This window comes from Halichoerus grypus, chromosome 11 (assembly GCF_964656455.1).
Source record: "Halichoerus grypus chromosome 11, mHalGry1.hap1.1, whole genome shotgun sequence".
NCBI classification, from domain to species: Eukaryota; Metazoa; Chordata; class Mammalia; order Carnivora; family Phocidae; genus Halichoerus; species Halichoerus grypus.
Window position 1 is genome coordinate 29,401,675 of NC_135722.1, and position 17,850 is coordinate 29,419,524.

Below are 17,850 nucleotides of genomic sequence, written 5' to 3' on the forward strand. Positions count from 1 at the left end.
ACCCACTTTGCCTATAGAAGCTATATACATTTGCTAAGGGTAATTAATAAAGTTAACACTTTTGCTCCTCTTTTTCCAGTGTGAGGTCCTTGCTGAATGCAGCTGCTGTCAAATGTCCTAAAGACCTTTTTCTCAAAGTAAAGTTTTGTTTATATGCCTCCTCTGACATACATGAGGGGTTTTTGCTGGAGTCAGAAATGTTTTAAAAAATTAGGTAAACCAAAAAGTAGGATATAATTTGGTTCCAAGTTCATTCTGACTTTGTCATTCCAAAATGACATTGTAAGTATTTGGAAATGGAGACTTGTTCCTATTTTAGCTAAATTGTGGGGATTTTATTTTATTTTTTAAAATAATAATAATAATGCATACTTCACATTTATCTGACATTTATATTAGTTCATTGACACAACTAGATTTCCCAATTAGAAATTTCTAATAAACTATCAAATGTTTTTTCTGTCTTTCATATGCTTTCAACTAAATAGATTCAAGAAGATATTTTTCTATAACAAATATTTACAAATTTGGATAACATTTGGGGAAATATTGCAAAAGTAAATTTTCATGGATAAATGGTGTCCATGAATGGTGGATGTTAAACCTTTTAAAAAATTCAGGCCAGTGACTCACTGATTCCCAATACTCCTTCTTTCTTTGCCTATATAACTTTATTCAAGCAGTTCATTTTTGAAGAACACCCTGTAGCCCCACTCAGCTTCTTCCATCCTTGAAGACTCAGTTCAAATTCCACCATTTTAAAATTGCATAAAATTCCATCTTACTACCTAAACTCACAATAGCACAGTTGTTTTATTGTCTGAGCTATTCTATATATCTTTAGTATTTAAATCACAAACTTGGACTGAGATTGATTTAAGGTTTGAGCCTAAGTTCTTTCACTGACTTTTTTTTTTTTTAAGATTTTATGTATTTATTTAACAGAAAGAGAGTGAGAGAGCACAAGCAGGGGGAGCAACAGAAGGAGAGGGAGAAGCAGGCTCCCCACTTAGGAGGGAGCCCGATGAGGGGCTTGATCCCAGGACCCTGGGATCATGACCTGAGCTGAAGGCAGATGCTTAACTGACTGAGCCACCCAGGCGCCAGTCTTTCACTCACTTCTACATGAACTTAGACTTTTAAACCCTCTTTTCCCTCTTCTGCAAAATGGTGGTAGTAATACTTATTTGAGGATAAATGTGATGATGTAGATAAAGGATTTAGCACAATCTCTGGGCCATAGAAAGTAATAAATGTCACCTTAACATCATGACTGATAGTATGATTTTACCGTAGTTGGAATAATATATGGGCATGTCTTTTTAGTATTCAAACTAAGATTCCAAGATCTCTATCTTGTTTGCAGGAGATTGTCTTTTATTTCTTAGCACACCTCTACCCTTAGTTAAACAGTTTTTACAATATGCATAGCCATTTTAAAGAGGAGAGTTTCCAATTTCACTGGGAGTTCTGCCTGGAATGTGCCCTTCCCTGGTATTAGAGAATAGTGATAGTTTCCCTTAGTCAGTCATGAGGCCCACCAGTTCCCACCAGTGATATTTAAAATATCTTGAAGACAGAAGCTCACCTTGTAACATTTTTAGCAAGTAGTATTAATTAACTTTATACTTGTAATTTGTAGCTTTCTTCCCAGCCAGTATAGAATAAATACGATATCCCCACAATTCCCCATTACCTCACAGATAGTAGTTGTGCGGTAAGTATTTTCTTTTCATGATTAGCCTGCAAACAAGGCTTTTCTTCACTTTTACCTTTTTATCTCTTCCAGTCCCTCCTATCCAGTGAAGTTGTTAATAATTAATGAAATATCCAAAGCCAGGATTCAGAGGACAGTAGCCTAGGGGCTTGGATAAAGTCATATTAGTCATATTGCAGAGGAGAAATAACATATTGCAGAGAAGAAAGCCCAATTCACAATTGGGCTTCTTTCCAATATGACTCAGCTTCTATTTTATTTATTGATTCTGAGTTATGATGAGAAATACAACTTTTAAGGATAAAGTGATAGTATATGTTTTTCTTTTAGCCCCAGTATTAGACCTCACAGGTAAATTCTATTTTCCACTGTGATATGAAGACAACAGAATCCATGCTCACATATCATTGATAGTGGGCAAAGTCCTTGCTAGTCTAATGTTAATTGTCAGAGATAAAGTTCCAATTAGAAAACAAACACATTAAAAAGAAGCATATGAGAATTTTTGTTGAATTAAACTGCCATTCAGTTGCTACCAAAAGATATTTAAAATACTATTTAAAACATCACCTAGTTAGATTTTACTTAGAAGGAGGGAGAGGGAGAGAGAATTAAAACAGACAGTTTGGCAGCCTGCTATTTTTTCCTATAAAGTCATAAAGCTTAATTCAAAAATTTTCTGGAATTTATAGTGCCAGAGGCTAAGCTAAAAATAATTTTCCCTCATTAGATCTTGTAGTTTAACCTCTGAAGTAGAAGGTTTGTGACAGCTACATCAAGACTCCAACTCACAAAAGCACCATTCAAAAAGGAAAAGAACAAAGAGAAACTGTTGCTATTAAATGACCCATAGAGAATCCAGGAGACAAAGAAAACTATTTCTGTAACTTTCTGGGACCAAGCAAAGGGTTGCTGGGCTGTAGCAGGTGGATCACTTCTGTCAGCTCTAAAGGTATCATGTGCTAAATGAGCATGAAATTTTATCTGGGAGCAAAGCCTTGGAAGTTAAACTTGACTAGACAATGACAGGAATCTCAGGAGAAAAAAAAATCAGAGGGTTTGTTCAGTAACCCCAGTGAAAATTAATAATCAGTAATTGTCTTCTTATCTCTTTTCCCAAACACTGAACAAAGATTTTGTATTGTGCCTGTGGAATGGAGAAAAACAAAGCCAAAAAGATGAACTCCCATCTACGCTTGAAATCTGGGACTAAGGTTGAGAGATGGATTTAATTCTTGAAATAAAGACTGCTAAATTTTAATATTATTTTTCTTTTAATAGCCCAACTTTACTTCATGATCCAACAAAGTAAAGTGCTTATTGTGTTATTCTAGTCTCCCATTTTTATTGGATAACATATTCTAATATTCTTTGTGATCTGCTCAGTCATGTTTGTGATCATGTCACTAATAGGAGAGGAAGAGAAGAGGACCAATGTATCAGTTGAACAGGTGAACAGAGCCACTTTGAGTAATGTAGAATAAAATACTTTAACGGGAAAAAAAAGACTGTAATAGGGATTAGACCATCTACAATTGTGGGAGTTGTGTTTTTGTTTTTGTTTTTATTCTAAGGAAATTACCTTTATGTCTGGTGGGCAGCTAAAGATGCCACAGGTCCACAAAATCAGTTGTTGGAAAGAAAACCTGGACATAAAATTGGGGAGAGTGAGGACAAATTTGATCCCATGAGGATAAATTGGAACTAGCATCTGCCTCTCAATATTTTCAGCCTTAATGATGTGGGCAACTTGCAAAACACATTGGCACCCTTGCATCTGGCCTAGGACCCAGAAAAACTGAAAGAGAGACATAATGGAAGCTAGAGGAGCTGTGGGTCCTGAACCTGTCTCACACCAACAAGGTGATCCAGCAGATTAATAAAGATGCATGGCATCTCCATGAGCTCATGACCTAATATCTCTGTTCAGAGAAAAATGACTGCTGCTTTCCTTCTGCCTTCTAAATATGCAAATTTCTCGTACAGCCAGCCCTAACCTAGAACGATACAGGCCAAGATTCTAGGAGACCTAATTAGTTTAGTTATGTAGATACCGTTAAAAAACCGCTATTACCCATATTTATTCACTACCATGTTTTCCAGGCACTGTACCAATTTTTATTGCATTTATATTTTACATTAAAATAGTCCTATGAGAAAGTATTTCACCCGTGAGAACTCTGATGTTAAATAGGTCAGTGTACTTTTCTAAAACCTCTAGAACCTGGGAGAAATCAGATTTAAGACCAAGTATTTTGACTTCAGATAATGATTAATCCTTAGATTTTTCCTTTATTTACATTATACTATCTACAGCTGAATACTTTTTACACTGTCAGGGTTCCAGGAAGAAGCACATGGTGTAGCCCAGCCTGGGTTATTCAACGGAGCTCAATAAGGGAATTATTTAAAAAGGTTTGTCAGCAGGGATTAAGAAAAAAAAAAAAAGTAAATTCCCCAGTACTAGCAACTTCCTGACTACTGGCAGAAAGTCATTGCAATCCCTAAATCTGAAAATGGAAGGAAAGGAAACAGTTACTACTACCGGAAGTGGGTAGCTGTATGAAAAGTGCTACCAAACAGGAGCTGAGCCTTTGATAAAAGGAAAAATCCAACTTGTGGTGCTTAGAAAGAAGGGAACAGAGAGAATAGATACCCCAACTTTACTGTCTTTCAGCCTCCTTTCTTGTTCTCTCCATTTACTGACTTCTGTTCATATGACTCAACCAACTCATGGAAACTGATGAGCTAAGGAGTCTTTTTATACAATCAACAGAAGAAAAGAAGTCAGTATCTTGGGGGACAGAGCAGGATAAAGAAGGGTGGATGGAGACTGATCCACAGGAACAAATGGAAAATATCTATCCTATACTAATTATTCCAAGAGTAAAGGATTGGTAACGATTTTAGGAAAATATTTTGCTTTTATACAGACTCATAAACATACACTAAAACATTTTTTTCAAGGTAATGCCTAAACTTTTATTTTTTTTGGTAATGCCTAAATTTTCTTAATTACTATCTAATAAACATTTCTATAGTGTTCATCATGGACCATTTTTCAAATTCTGGGTATATTGTAGAATGAGCTGGTTTAAAAAAAAAAAAAAAAAACAGAAAACAAAAACAAAACAGAAATAAAACCACAAGGCCAAACCCATGCCATAGCATCAGCTTCTAGTGGGGAGAGCTGGCAAGGGATGTGGGAAGGTTGACTGGCAGAGGTGCAATCCCTGGGCCTACGAGGAGATCATCAAAGCATTTGCTTCTTTAATAAAACATCAAAGGCTGCTGCATGCTGTAGGGTATTTCTGAGACTAAAACTAAGGTGAACTACAAATGCTTCACAGCAGAAAATAGGGGAGTAAATATTTTCCGAATCTTTGGATTCTTTCTGGTGAAACTTTCCCACTCATTTTCTAAGTATCCAATTCCAGGTTTTCTACAATGTAGAATGATCTACTCTAAGGCCTGGGAGTTCAGATTTTCTTATCTGTTTCCTGGGAAGTATTTGCTAAGTATTTAACCAGGCTCTCAACAATACCTTGCCAATGCGTCTGGTGAGTTGGCCTTACAAAGTAGCCAGAGGAGGAAGAGACAGCATCTTTCTTCTTACTGTTAAAGCTGAAGCTTAGGCTCTAATCCCTCAATGAAGTGATTGTTATCAAGAGCATGTGTATGCAAGGATGGATTTCAGTGCTAAGAACCTCCTTAGGCTCTACTTCCATCTTAAAATAGTATCTCTGTCAGATTTTAACCCAGTTACACAACACATACTCATGAGGATACTGAAGTGTCCAGGTCCATGGCCAGGGTCCACGTTCAGCATTTATTGTCTGTAATATTTGGTGAAAATTGCTGAACTTCTTCAAACTCCTGTTTGTCACTGTAAAGTAAAAATATTGTTGCTCAATTGGCTTTCTGGTGAGGAATAATTAAATAACATGTATAGAACACATCACATATCAGAGGGCAGGCAGTTAAAATGGGAGCTGCCAGGAGAGTCTAGGAAGATGGTAGCTTGACTTTTTTTAAGATTCCCTCTCCCACCAATGCAAAACGCATTAATAGCTATCTTTTCTGAGTTGAGCAGCTGCTAAGGTCAGCAGGAAAGCCAGGCCTGAAGGTAGAAAAGGGTCCTCAGGGTCTGTTAAGTCCAGGAAAAAGAAAAAAAAAAAAAAAAACTGACAGAGCCTGGGAATCAGCAGTGAAGTACAAAGACCAGAATATGAAAATTACTGAGAAGAGGTAGCCTGAGGAGATTCATGTATCCAGATGGGAAGGGCAAGTCTGGCTTCAATGACTATTCTCAGAAGACCCTACAGGTTCCCTTATTTATTGATGTTGACCTCTTTACATATAGGCCTTCTTTGCTTGTAACAAAAACCCTGCTTCCTTTAAATGTCGCTGTAACTCCTTCTGCCAAATTCTATAATCATTCTGGCTTTTCTTTTGTTTCGTCAGAAATCTGACAGTTCTTTTTGCGTGTGGCATTCCTCATTGCAACACGCAATAAACCTGGCTTCGTTGATCTATCGGTTTCTGCAGGTGGTCTTTGGCTTCCTGGGCTAAGACAAATGTGAGAGATGTCTAGCTTTCTCCTGGTGCCTCAGTAGAGACTGTCAACTTGTAATGCAGAGGGTTAGATAATGTCTCATCTCCTACAATTTATAGAACTTTTGCTCTGCAATTTATCCCAGAAACTGTAAGTCTCAGAGAGTGGTCAAAAAAACTAACATGACTTGGGGCGCCTGGGTGGCTCAGTCGTTAAGCGTCTGCCTTCGGCTCAGGGTCCTGGGATCGAGCCCCACATTGGGCTCCCTGCTCCTTGGGAAGCCTGCTTCTCCCTCTCCCACTCCCCCTGCTTGTGTTCCCTCTCTCGCTGTATCTCTCACTGTCAAGTAAATAAAATCTTTAAAAAAAAAACAAAACTAACATGACTTGTAGTAGAAAGTAGAAAATGGTGTGCTCCTAGAAAATCAGACATAATACAGAACACAGGCAATACATTAAGGAAATAAAGCAGCAATCTAATAATATACTCATTTAATAAGAGTTTATTTGAAATCAAAACCATTTTATAAATTAAATAATATTAAAACTAAGAGTCAGCAAATAAACTAAGAATTATGGACACTGATGAGACCAAAATTAGCCTCCTAGAATATCACATATTTAAAAAAGTCAAAATATAGAGTAAAACTATAGAAAAATGGAAGAAAAGATAGGGGCACCTGGGTGGCTCAGTCGTTAAGCGTCTGCTTTCGGCTCAGGTCATGATCCCAGGGTCCTGGGATAGAGCCCCGCATCAGGCTCCCTGCTCCACAGGAAGCCTGCTTCTCCCTCTCCCACTCCCACTCCCCGCCTTGTGTTCCCTCTCTCATTGTGTCTTTCTCTCTGTCAAATAAATAAATAAAATCTAAAAAAAAAAAAAATGATATGGGACAGGAGGATAGGTTCAGAAGTCCTTGCAGATGTATTTCAGATGGGAAACATGAATAGATGAAAGACAGGGAAAAATAAACCACTAATAAAGGAAATTTTCTTCTCTTGAGAAAGACTTGAGGCTTTAGATTACAAATAATCACTAACTTTCTGGAAACACTGGATAAAAAATGTCCTTGCCTGGGCATATTCTAATAACATTGCTAAATTCCAAGGATAAGTTTATTTTTTTTAAGTATATACTTTTCCAGACTTAGGGAACAGGTTTCTTAGTAAATAAAAATAATCAGATCAATTACATTCTTCTCTTCTACAATCTTGGAAGTTAATGACATTGTAATAACACCTGCAGACTACAGAGCAGCAAGGATACAATCCAATAATTGCACATCAAGCCAGCCTATAATTTATCTATTAGAGTGATTGAAAGACATTAGAGGTACTGCAAGAATGAGAGAATGTATCACTAACATTTCCAGTCTGAGAATTCCTTGAGATAAAGCTTTAGTAAAAGAAAAAAAAATTAAAACAGTGATCTCTAGATAGGAGGAGTCTAAAAAAGAGAGGAAACAGTGATGAAAATAAATCTTATAATGCATAGTTAAATATAAAAAGATGCTGAAGAGTGATTGTGGCTGTGTAATTTAGGTGTTAAATAAGCAATCTTAACATAGCAGAACACACTGTAGGGAAATCCTCACAATAGCCTAAAAGTAAAAGTTACTAGCATGTTCTAGGAATTTGGGACTGAGATTGGGGAGATGAGGTAAAAGAAAAGTATCCAAAACTCTCATATGAAAGGTGTGAAGAGGTGAGAAAGTTGTTTTAAAAGTTTCATTTTGGGGACAGGGCAGTGCAGAATTAGAGAGTATTTAGTTCAATGAAATGATTGAGATATTTCTTTGTATAATAGAATAGAACCACATGTGTGATTATCAAATGTGGTAACATGGGTAAAGAATAGTAGAATGAAAAAAGTGTAATAAAATTTCCACATTGACTAGGGCAAAGAGGACAATCCATAGTAACTTATTCTGACCAGAAAAATTAAGGAGAATTGGAAAAAAAGAAAACAACAAAATAAAATGCATAATAAATATAATTTAAGGTAGAAGAAATAAGCTGAAATGTGTTTGTTTATACAGTAAATGTGATTGAAGCAAATTCTCCTATCATAAGTGGGAGACTGTTGAGTGGGTTAAAAAAATAAACACAAAGATCAAAAAAACACTGTTACATGCTATCCCCCAAAGCTTACTACAACTGTTAAAAAAAAAAAATATATATATATATATATAAAACCACATTTGATTACACATTGGTCTGCTAAAAGAGACCCCCAAATCCAAACAAAAATTTAAACAGAAAAAGCAACATAAAGATTAGTTAAAAATCTAAGTTTTACAGCATAAAAAGTGACAGGGGACGAATAAAGAGTACTACATAATAAAGCCACAATTTACTAGGGAGGGATTATACTGCTATTAATGTATGTATCAAACATCATAGCAACTAAGTCTATAATACAAAACTAATGGAATTCAAGAAGAAATTGAGAAAATTAACATGATGTAGGTTTTAAATATCTTTCAGAACACATTGATCTAATAAAAACAATTGGTAAAAAATGTATTTATTTTACATATTTTGATGAGTAGATATAACTTGAAACATTTGTAAAAAATGATCATGTATTGGTCACCAATAACATGCAGAATGTGTTAAAAAGCAGATTGTGCAGGCCACAGTTTCTGATCTTAATAAAATGGAAAATAATAAAATTTTAACAAAAACAGTTACTCTTTAGAATATAAGAAATACACTCTTAAATGTCATTGAATCAAAGATAAAATCAAAGCAAATTATAAACTATCTTGAAACTAATAAAAAGTGCATGCTTCATAAAAAAAGTCATATGAAAAGGTGAAATTTGTCATCCAAGAAAGTTTATAACTGTAAATGCTTACATTATTAAATATGAAAGTCTAAAAATAAATGACTTTAGTGCTCTCTTAAGAAACTAGAAAATGACATCATTATAAACCAGAGTTAAATAAAAATATTAATTGTTAGAAATAAAATCTGAAATTAATGAAATGCAAAATTCTGTGTCTTCATTAGGGAGGCTACTCATCTTCTTTCAACTATATGCTGTTTTTGTAGAATCTGACCTTGTTGGAGAGTCTTAAGAAGGAAGTTAGGGGCAACTTTAATTCATTGAGTATTGGCAAACCATTTGGATCTAAGAGATGTTATGACATTAATGGACTGAATTTTTTTTTCTTGCATTTATAATGTTTATCAGACAGAACTATAGGCTAAGATGTTATGCTGCAGAGTTAGCTACATTCTGTGTATGATAACAGAATTAGTGTGAGCTTCTAGGTCAAACTACTTAATGCAAAACATAAGTAAGCCTTCCTAGATTAGTTGATCCAAATTTTGTTCTTCCTATCTAATATTTTGAGAAGCCTTCAGGGCTACATGGGAGAACTGTGAGAGGTTTTATGCTTGATGAATTCATGTGATATGTGTGTGTGTGTGTGTGTGTGTGTGTGTGTGTGTGTGTGTGTTGGGGGTCGGCTTTCAATTTTAGCAAATGTGCCTAGAAACTCAGACTTAGCAAGCATGTGTAGCACTAAGATGATAATATAATTGCTTTAATTAATAGACAAGGAGGAATGGAAGCCGTTAGTAAAAGTGAATACCTAGAGCTGAGGAAGAAAAACTCAATGAAATTATTAAATACCCAAAGTAGACTTTGGGTCTACTTTGCCTACAAGACTGTCTCTGGGAATCCTATTTTCTCAGGACTATAGAGGATATTAAGGAAAGTTAATGAACTATATTTCCTCATAAAAGACAGTAAATAATCCTTTATTTTCTCTTTATTTTCTCATTTCCTTTTTTTTTAAAAAGAAAACAGTTGGTATTAACAGTCATTTTTGATGATGTCATTTTTTGCTGTTCTTCTTTCTTTTAAATTATTTCCCAAAGAAACAACTTTTAATTTATCCGTTCATCTCATTATTATTGTTATCTAACATGTTAACTTCTGTTATTAACGTGTCTTTATAATGTTTGTCTTTGGTTTATTTTGTTTTTGTTGGATGTTTAATTTTCTCATTCTTATTGTTTAAGGTTTTGCAATTCATTTGAGTATGTCTTTTGCTTACAATACATCATCTTCATTAACATTATTATCTAAAATTTTAGAAATTTTGACTTACATTTTAATTTCCAAATGGAAAAGATTTCCTTTTATTTTGCTATTTTTCCTAGTTTTACTAAATTGTGACCAGACAATATTTTGGTATCATTTTTTTTCTTTATAAAATGTAATGATATTTTCTTTGTGTTATTATATGCTAATTTTTTATAGATTTTTATTATGGTGTTTTGTAAGCAGATCTGTTTTCTATTTATTGAAGGTATACATTTTCATAAATACCCATCTTAGAGCCTCCTTATTGATTATGTTGTTATCTCCTCTATAGCCTTATTTACTTATTTATTTGACTGACTTGAACAATAAAGGTATGTTAAAATCTCCTCAGGATAGTGTGTTTCTATTTTTCCTTTCATGTCCTGTAATTTTCCTCTATGACTTTTATCCTGTATGAACTGCTGTGTTATTTAGTGCATAGATATTCATAACTCTTTTATGTATAATTTCATTGTGAATTGTAACCTTGAATGTTAGAAAGTGTATGTTTGATTTGAAATTTGAAATTTGCTTTTTGTTTGAAATGTACCTTAAATATCTAGATAGTTGCCCCTTTTTTTTGCTTTCATGTATTGGTCTGCATTTGCCCATCTCTTTTATTTTATCTTTTGAATCATTTTACTTTAGGCTCTTATATACAGCTAAGCTTCAGCTTTGTTTTATGAGCCAATTGGAAACTCATTTTCAAATAGGTATAATGCAGTCATTTGGAGGTTCTCTCTCATTTTTGTCAGATAACTTTATGATACACTTACTGTGAATTGGATTATAGTTACTCTGTATCTTTGTGCGATCTGTTTCACTGCTATTTTTGTTGGCTTTTTAATTTTCTTTATATTTTGGCATTTAGAAAGGATTATATTTTTGTTCTAGATATTATTTTTTATCGATAATTTTATACTATTCCTTAGTTCCCTTTTACCTTACTTCAGTTTCTACTATTCGGTTTGTTAATTTTGAATTGTATCATTAGACTTTCACCTTTCCCTATGAAAAATTCCAAATTCTTATTCTAGTTTCTCTTTTCTATCTCCTTTTTCCACCCACTTTTAGTGGTGTTATTTCTAATTTGTCAGAGCATGTAAGATCCGTACACTATTCTTCCAGCTATCTTTATTCTGTTTTTGGTCTTACTATACAAATAAATATATTCAGTTCTTAAAAATTTTGCTCATTTTCCTAAAAATCTATTGATTTAATGAAAGTTATTTTTAGTGGATTCCATATGAAAGGCTTGTAGGTATAATTTCTCCATAAGTTTCCTATATTTGTGCATGTTAGATCAGTTTTATTGTAGTCTTAATAATTGAAGGACATTCGGCTGAGTATAAAACAATTGTCTCATAATGTTCCTTGGGGTTCTTAAAAATGGTGCTCCACTGTTGTCTTGCTCTAACATATAGATAACTTAAGGTTACAGTAGACTTTAAAGTTATATGTTTTATGTCAATTTTATCTCAATGAAGTTTGGAGAAAAAACAAAACAGAAATTCAGGTTGGTATCAGACTTTTCAACATCAACACACAGAACAAGACAACAGAAGTGTACTATGTTTGATTTGATACACATGTTGCAATATGATTACCACTTTACTGTTATCTAACAACTACATCAGATCATATAATTACCATTTCTATTTTATGGTGAGAACATTTAAAATCTTAGCAATTTTCAAGTTCTTAGTATGGTATCATTATATGGTATCTATATTTTATATATATTATATGAAATATGGAATGATATATAATCCATCATTTATACACCCACAAACACACATACACACATACAATCTCTTTATCCATTTATCTATTGACAGGCACTTAGATTGTTTCCATATATTGGAAATAATGCTGCAAAAACACAGAAGTGCGGATGTCTCTTTGATGACCTGTTTTTAGTTTCCTTTGGATATATACCCAGAAGTGGGGTTGCTGGATCATAAGGTAGTTTTCTTTTTAATTTTTTGAGTAAACTCCAGACTGTTTTTCGTAGTGGCTATGCTAATTTATATTCCCAATAGGGCACAAGGGCTCCTTTTTCCCCCCACATCCTTACCAACACTTGTTATTTGCTTTTTGATGATAGCCATTCTAACATGTATGAGGTGACATCTCATTTTGTTTGGCATTTCACTGAGGATTAATGATGTTGAGCATCTTTTCATCTACCTCTTGGCCATTTGTATGTCTATTATTCAGTTCCTCTGCTCATTTTTAATCAGATTGCTTGTTTTCTGTATGAGTCTTTATGTATTTTTTATATTAACCCCCTATCAAATATATGGTTTGCAAATATTTTGTCCCATTCTGTAGGTTGGCTTTTCATTTTGTTGATGCTTTTCTTTGCTGAACAGAATCATTTTAGTTTGATGTAGCCCCATTTACTTATCTCTGCTTTGTTGCTTGTACTTTTGGTGTCATATCCAAAAAAATCATTGTCAATACCCGTGACAAGGAGCTTTCCCCCTGTTTTCTACTCAGAGTTTCACATTTTCAGATCTTACATTTAAATCTTTGATCCATTTCAAGTTAATTTTTGTGAATTGTATAAAACAGAGGTCCAATTTCATTTTTCTACATGTGTTTATCTAGTTTCCCCAACATTTGTTGGAGAGACTTTCCTTTCCCCATTAAGTATTGTTGGCTCTCTTACCAAATATTATGTGACTACATATGCAGGGTTTTATTTCTGGGCTCTTTTCTGTTCTTTTCTATATGTCTATTTTTTTCTGCCAGTGTCATATTGTTGTGATTGTTATAGCTTTGTAGAACAGGTTGAAATCTGTTGGAATTTTGATAGGGATTGCACTGAATCTACAGATAGCTTTGGGTAGTATGGACATTTTAACTATATTCATTCTTCTGATCCATAAACAAAGAATATCTTTACATTTGTTTGCATCTTCTTCAGTTTCCCTCATCAGAGTTGAAGTTTTAGTATAGAAATCTTTTACCTCCATGGTTAAATTCATTCCTAAGTATTTTAGAGTTTTGATGCTATTCTGAATGAGACTATTTCTTTTCAGATATTTCATTGTTTGGAAGTACAACTGATTTCTGTATGTTGATATTATATCCTGCAGCTTTACTGAATTTGTTGATTAGTTTTAACAGTTCTTTGGTTGAGCCTGTAGGATTTTTTTCTCTATAAGATCATGTCATCTAGAAATACACACACTTTTACTTCTTCTCTTGATTTGGATGCCTTTTATTTATTTATGTTGCCTGATTGGTCCAGGTAGGACTTCCAGTACTATGTTGAATAGGAGTGGTGACAGTGGGCACTCCTGACTTGTTCCTGATCTTCAAAAAAAGGTTTCAGCCTTTCACTGTTAAGTATGGTGTTAGCCCTGGGCTTGTCATATACTGCTAAGGTAGTAGCAAGAAGGGGAGTGACCTAAAGGGTCAGATTTTACATAAATTTGGAAAATTAAGCTCACAGGTTTTACTGATAGACTTTGGTTTGAGGTGTACAAGAAAGGAAAAAAAAAAAAAAAAAAAGAGGGAAGGATAATTCCAAGCTACTTTGGCTGTGCCTGTAGGAGAATGAAGCTGCCATTTACTGAGCTAGGGAAGTATGACTAGAGCAGGTGTAAGTTCAGAAACTGGTGGTTTGCTTTTGTTGTTGTTAGGTTTAAACATCCACATGTACATGCCAGTTCAGCAGTTGGATATAAGATTCTGAGATTTGGGGGAAAGGTCAGGAATGGAGATGGAAATTTGATAGTTTTCTTGGCTGAACAATGGAAGTGAGATGAGTGTTATTTATTATCTCTACCTGAAGTAGGATAATACTGTTTCTATTTTTTTCAATATTTGGACCCAAAACTCATTTTGGAAAATACTCTTTAAGGGAAAAGCTCATTCCTTTTGGTTTTGTGTCTACATCTTCTAAATAGAACCAATTTCTATTAAACATATCTTGAAATAATAAATACATAGAAAAACTTTGAGTCTACTGACTTAGTAACATCAGTAAATTTTTTTAAAGATTTTATTTATTTATTTGACAGAGAGAGACAAAGCAAGAGAAGGAACATGAGCAGGGGGAGTGGGAGAAGGAGAAGCAGGCTTCCTGCCAAGCAGGGAGCCCAATGGATGCGGGGCTTGATCCCAGGACCCTGGGATCATGACCTGAGCCCTAGGCAGACTCTTAACGACTGAGCCACCCAGGCACCCCAACATCAGTAATTTTTTTAAAACTGAAAAAAATTCTACAATATTTAGGTGACATGAGAGATGCAAAGATGCATCAATAGCAGATCCTAATTTTAAGATATTTGTATCATCCCACCATTCATATGACATGAATTTCATTCCATGGTTGTATGATGGGATGAATAACTTATTAACCAGGCAGAAATGGACAATATTCTTTCAGCACATATACAGAGGTTTGTGTTTCTCCTTATTCTTTCAGTCATGGATAAGAGATTCAACTTAATGGACCCTAGGATATTTTATTAACGATTAAACACAACAACATGATTGAGGTAATATACCAAAACCATGTCAAAGGAATATGCATTTACAGAAGCTTATGTAACCCAAGACTCTCCCACTTTGTAATCACTTTCAAGTTACCTCTCTCTTACCCCTGCATTCTTTTCACCATCATAACAACCCAAATCCATTAATAAACATAGCATTATGGTTAAGAGAATAAACTGAATCAAACCACTTGGCTTCAAACCATTAGCCTGATTAAATAGTAATTTGTTCATTTGTGACATAAGGATAGTTATAGTAATTACCTAATGATATTGGTAGGAACACCAGTGAGAAAATACTCATAAAATATACTGTCATATACATGATAATTAGTATATATTATACTAATTATAGATAGTATTGGTCTAACTTTTTTCTTTAAAAAATAAAATTTAATTTTACCTACATGGAAGTTTACTTTCTCTTTTTACCTAGTTCAAATTATTTACTACATTAATAATGCTTTAAGAATATACCATTTAGGAGTTTACACTTCAAACAACTGAGTATTATGTCACAAAATAATTTATAGGAAGAATATCAGGTACTTCACAAAATCAACAGAAGTCTTTGTGAACTGGTGTGGAAACAGGCATGAATCAAGGAAGGACAGGCTATTGAGAAGTCTGCCAAGATAAGGTCACAGAAAGAGTTTAAGAATGCCATCACTGAACACTTATGAATGGACAATTGCATCTTTATGTCATTTTTCCAGAACTTAAAGTCCTTGAATTTATATATAACATATATCTATGTTCTATATCACTGGTTCTCAGATTTGGCTGAACAATGGAATCACCTGGATGCGGGTTGTGTTAAAAATACTGATGTCTTGTGCTCACTTCGACATTGCATATACTAAAATTGGAATGATACAGGAAAGATTAGCATGGCCCCTGTGCAAGGATGACATGCAAATTCATGAAGTGTTAAAAAAAGAAAACAAACAAAAATACTGATGTCTAGGTCTGATTCTCAGAGCTTCTAATTTTATTGGTATAGAGTGCAGCCTGGATAATGGGATTGTTTTAAAGCTCCCTAGGTGATTCTAACATGCAGCAAAATTTTATATTTACTGGTTCAAGTGGTATGGCCCACTTGCTGAAGAAACAGATGAAATTCTCAAAAGACTCCTACATATATTGTATGTTAGTTAATTGGTTAATAAATTATTTTTCACAAATAATTCATGTTTTTAGAAAGTTTTAAAATAAAGATCAGTATCTTGTGAAAGTTACCCATAATCTCCTATCCAAAGATAATTTCTATAAATATTTTCATTTATCTTTTCAGATGGTTCACTTTGTATATGAGATGTGTGTGTGTGTAATTTCATATGTTCTTATGTCCTTTGGTTCATAGTTGTTGAAGTTTCATGGCTGCTCTCTCTCCAGAAGATAATTTTTCTTTGTTGAATTGTGCCTTCTAAAGAGAAGGCCTCCAAAGGTTAAGGATTAATTCAACTAGTGAACTGTGAATATTGGTAAATTGACATTTCAAAGGGCAATGACATTCTATGATGCTCTAAAACTCACTATCTCAGTGAATTAATATTTGAGTGTTTGAAAATATCAATTTCCCTTATGCAAAGCCACATAAGAATTAACTGATTTTCTTCATTTGACTCTTCCCTAGTCTTTACCTTTACTTTAGACATCCTTTGCCTACATGAATTTTCCTCTTCCTTAACAAATGAAAAATGAAAAGTCATTTGAAAACTGGTGCTTATTGGATTTGTTTAATGAACTCTTTTCTAAACTTAAAAAAGCAGATATATACTTTATAATTTATAACTTCATAAATTATAATTTAAAGTACTTCATAATTTATTTAAAAATAATTTAAGTTCTAGAATTTTTATTTATTTTTATTTATTTATTTATTATTATTCTGTTATGTTAATCACCATACATTATATCATTGGTTTTTGATGTAGTGTTCCATGATTCATTGTCTGCGTATAACACCCAGTGCTCCATGCAGTATGTGCCCTCTTTAATACCCATCACCAGGCTAACCCATCCCCCCACCCCCCTCCCCTCTAGAACTCTCAGTTTGTTTTTCAGAGTCCATAGTCTCTCATGGTTCGCCTCCCCCTCCGATTTCCCCCCCTTCATTCTTCCCTTCCTGCTATCTTCTTCTTCTTTTTTTTTTTTTAACATATAATGTATTATTTGTTTCAGAGGTACAGGTCTGTGATTTTTAAAAAGTTGTTTATGTATAAGTAGCCTCATATAGAGTGATATTTATCAGCCTTCTTTAAAACACAACTAAAATGTTAAATCCACAATTAATATTTAGCTGATTTGGATTTTTCACATTTGTAGAGTTTTAACATGTTAGTCTTTGTGCTCTATATAGTCTTTTTTTAAATTTTATTTTATTATGTTAATCACCATACATTACATCATTAGTTTTTGTTTTTGTTTTTAATTTTTTTATTGTTATGTTAATCCCCATACATTACATCATTAGTTTTAGATGTAGTGTTCCATGATTCATTGTTTGCGCATTACACCCAGTGCTCCACTCAATACGTGCCCTCTTTAATACCCATCACCAGGCTAACCCATCCCCCCCGACTATATAGTCTTAATTTTATTTATTTATTTATTTATTTATTTATTTATTTATTTATTTACTTATTTACTTATTTACTTACTTACTTGAAGATTTTATTTATTTATTTGACAGAGAGAGAGACAGCGAGAAAGGGAACACAAGAAGAGGGAGCGGGAGAGGGAGAAGCAGGCTTCCCACTGAGCAGGGAGCCCGATGTGGGGCTCAATCCCAGGACCCTGGGATCATGACCTGAGCCAAAGGCAGATGCTTAATGTCTGAGCAACCCAGGCACCCTATAGTCTTAGTTTTTAGAGAGTTACTGTTTTGGGGATGTTTATCATTAGTTATCTCCTCTTAAAACTACTGAATAGTTTATACAGTAGTTTCATATCTAATGAAGAAAACAGTA

General features: G+C 33.9%; 1 non-coding gene across 1 annotated transcript; it reads left to right on the forward strand.

Moving 5' to 3' along the window:
• The first annotated feature begins 15,715 nt into the window (after nt 1–15,715).
• On the forward strand, nt 15,716–15,820 carry LOC118539722 (U6 spliceosomal RNA). The gene has a single exon (XR_004919299.1). It is a non-coding gene; the product is annotated as a U6 spliceosomal RNA (small nuclear RNA).
• The last annotated feature ends 2,030 nt before the right edge of the window (nt 15,821–17,850 follow it).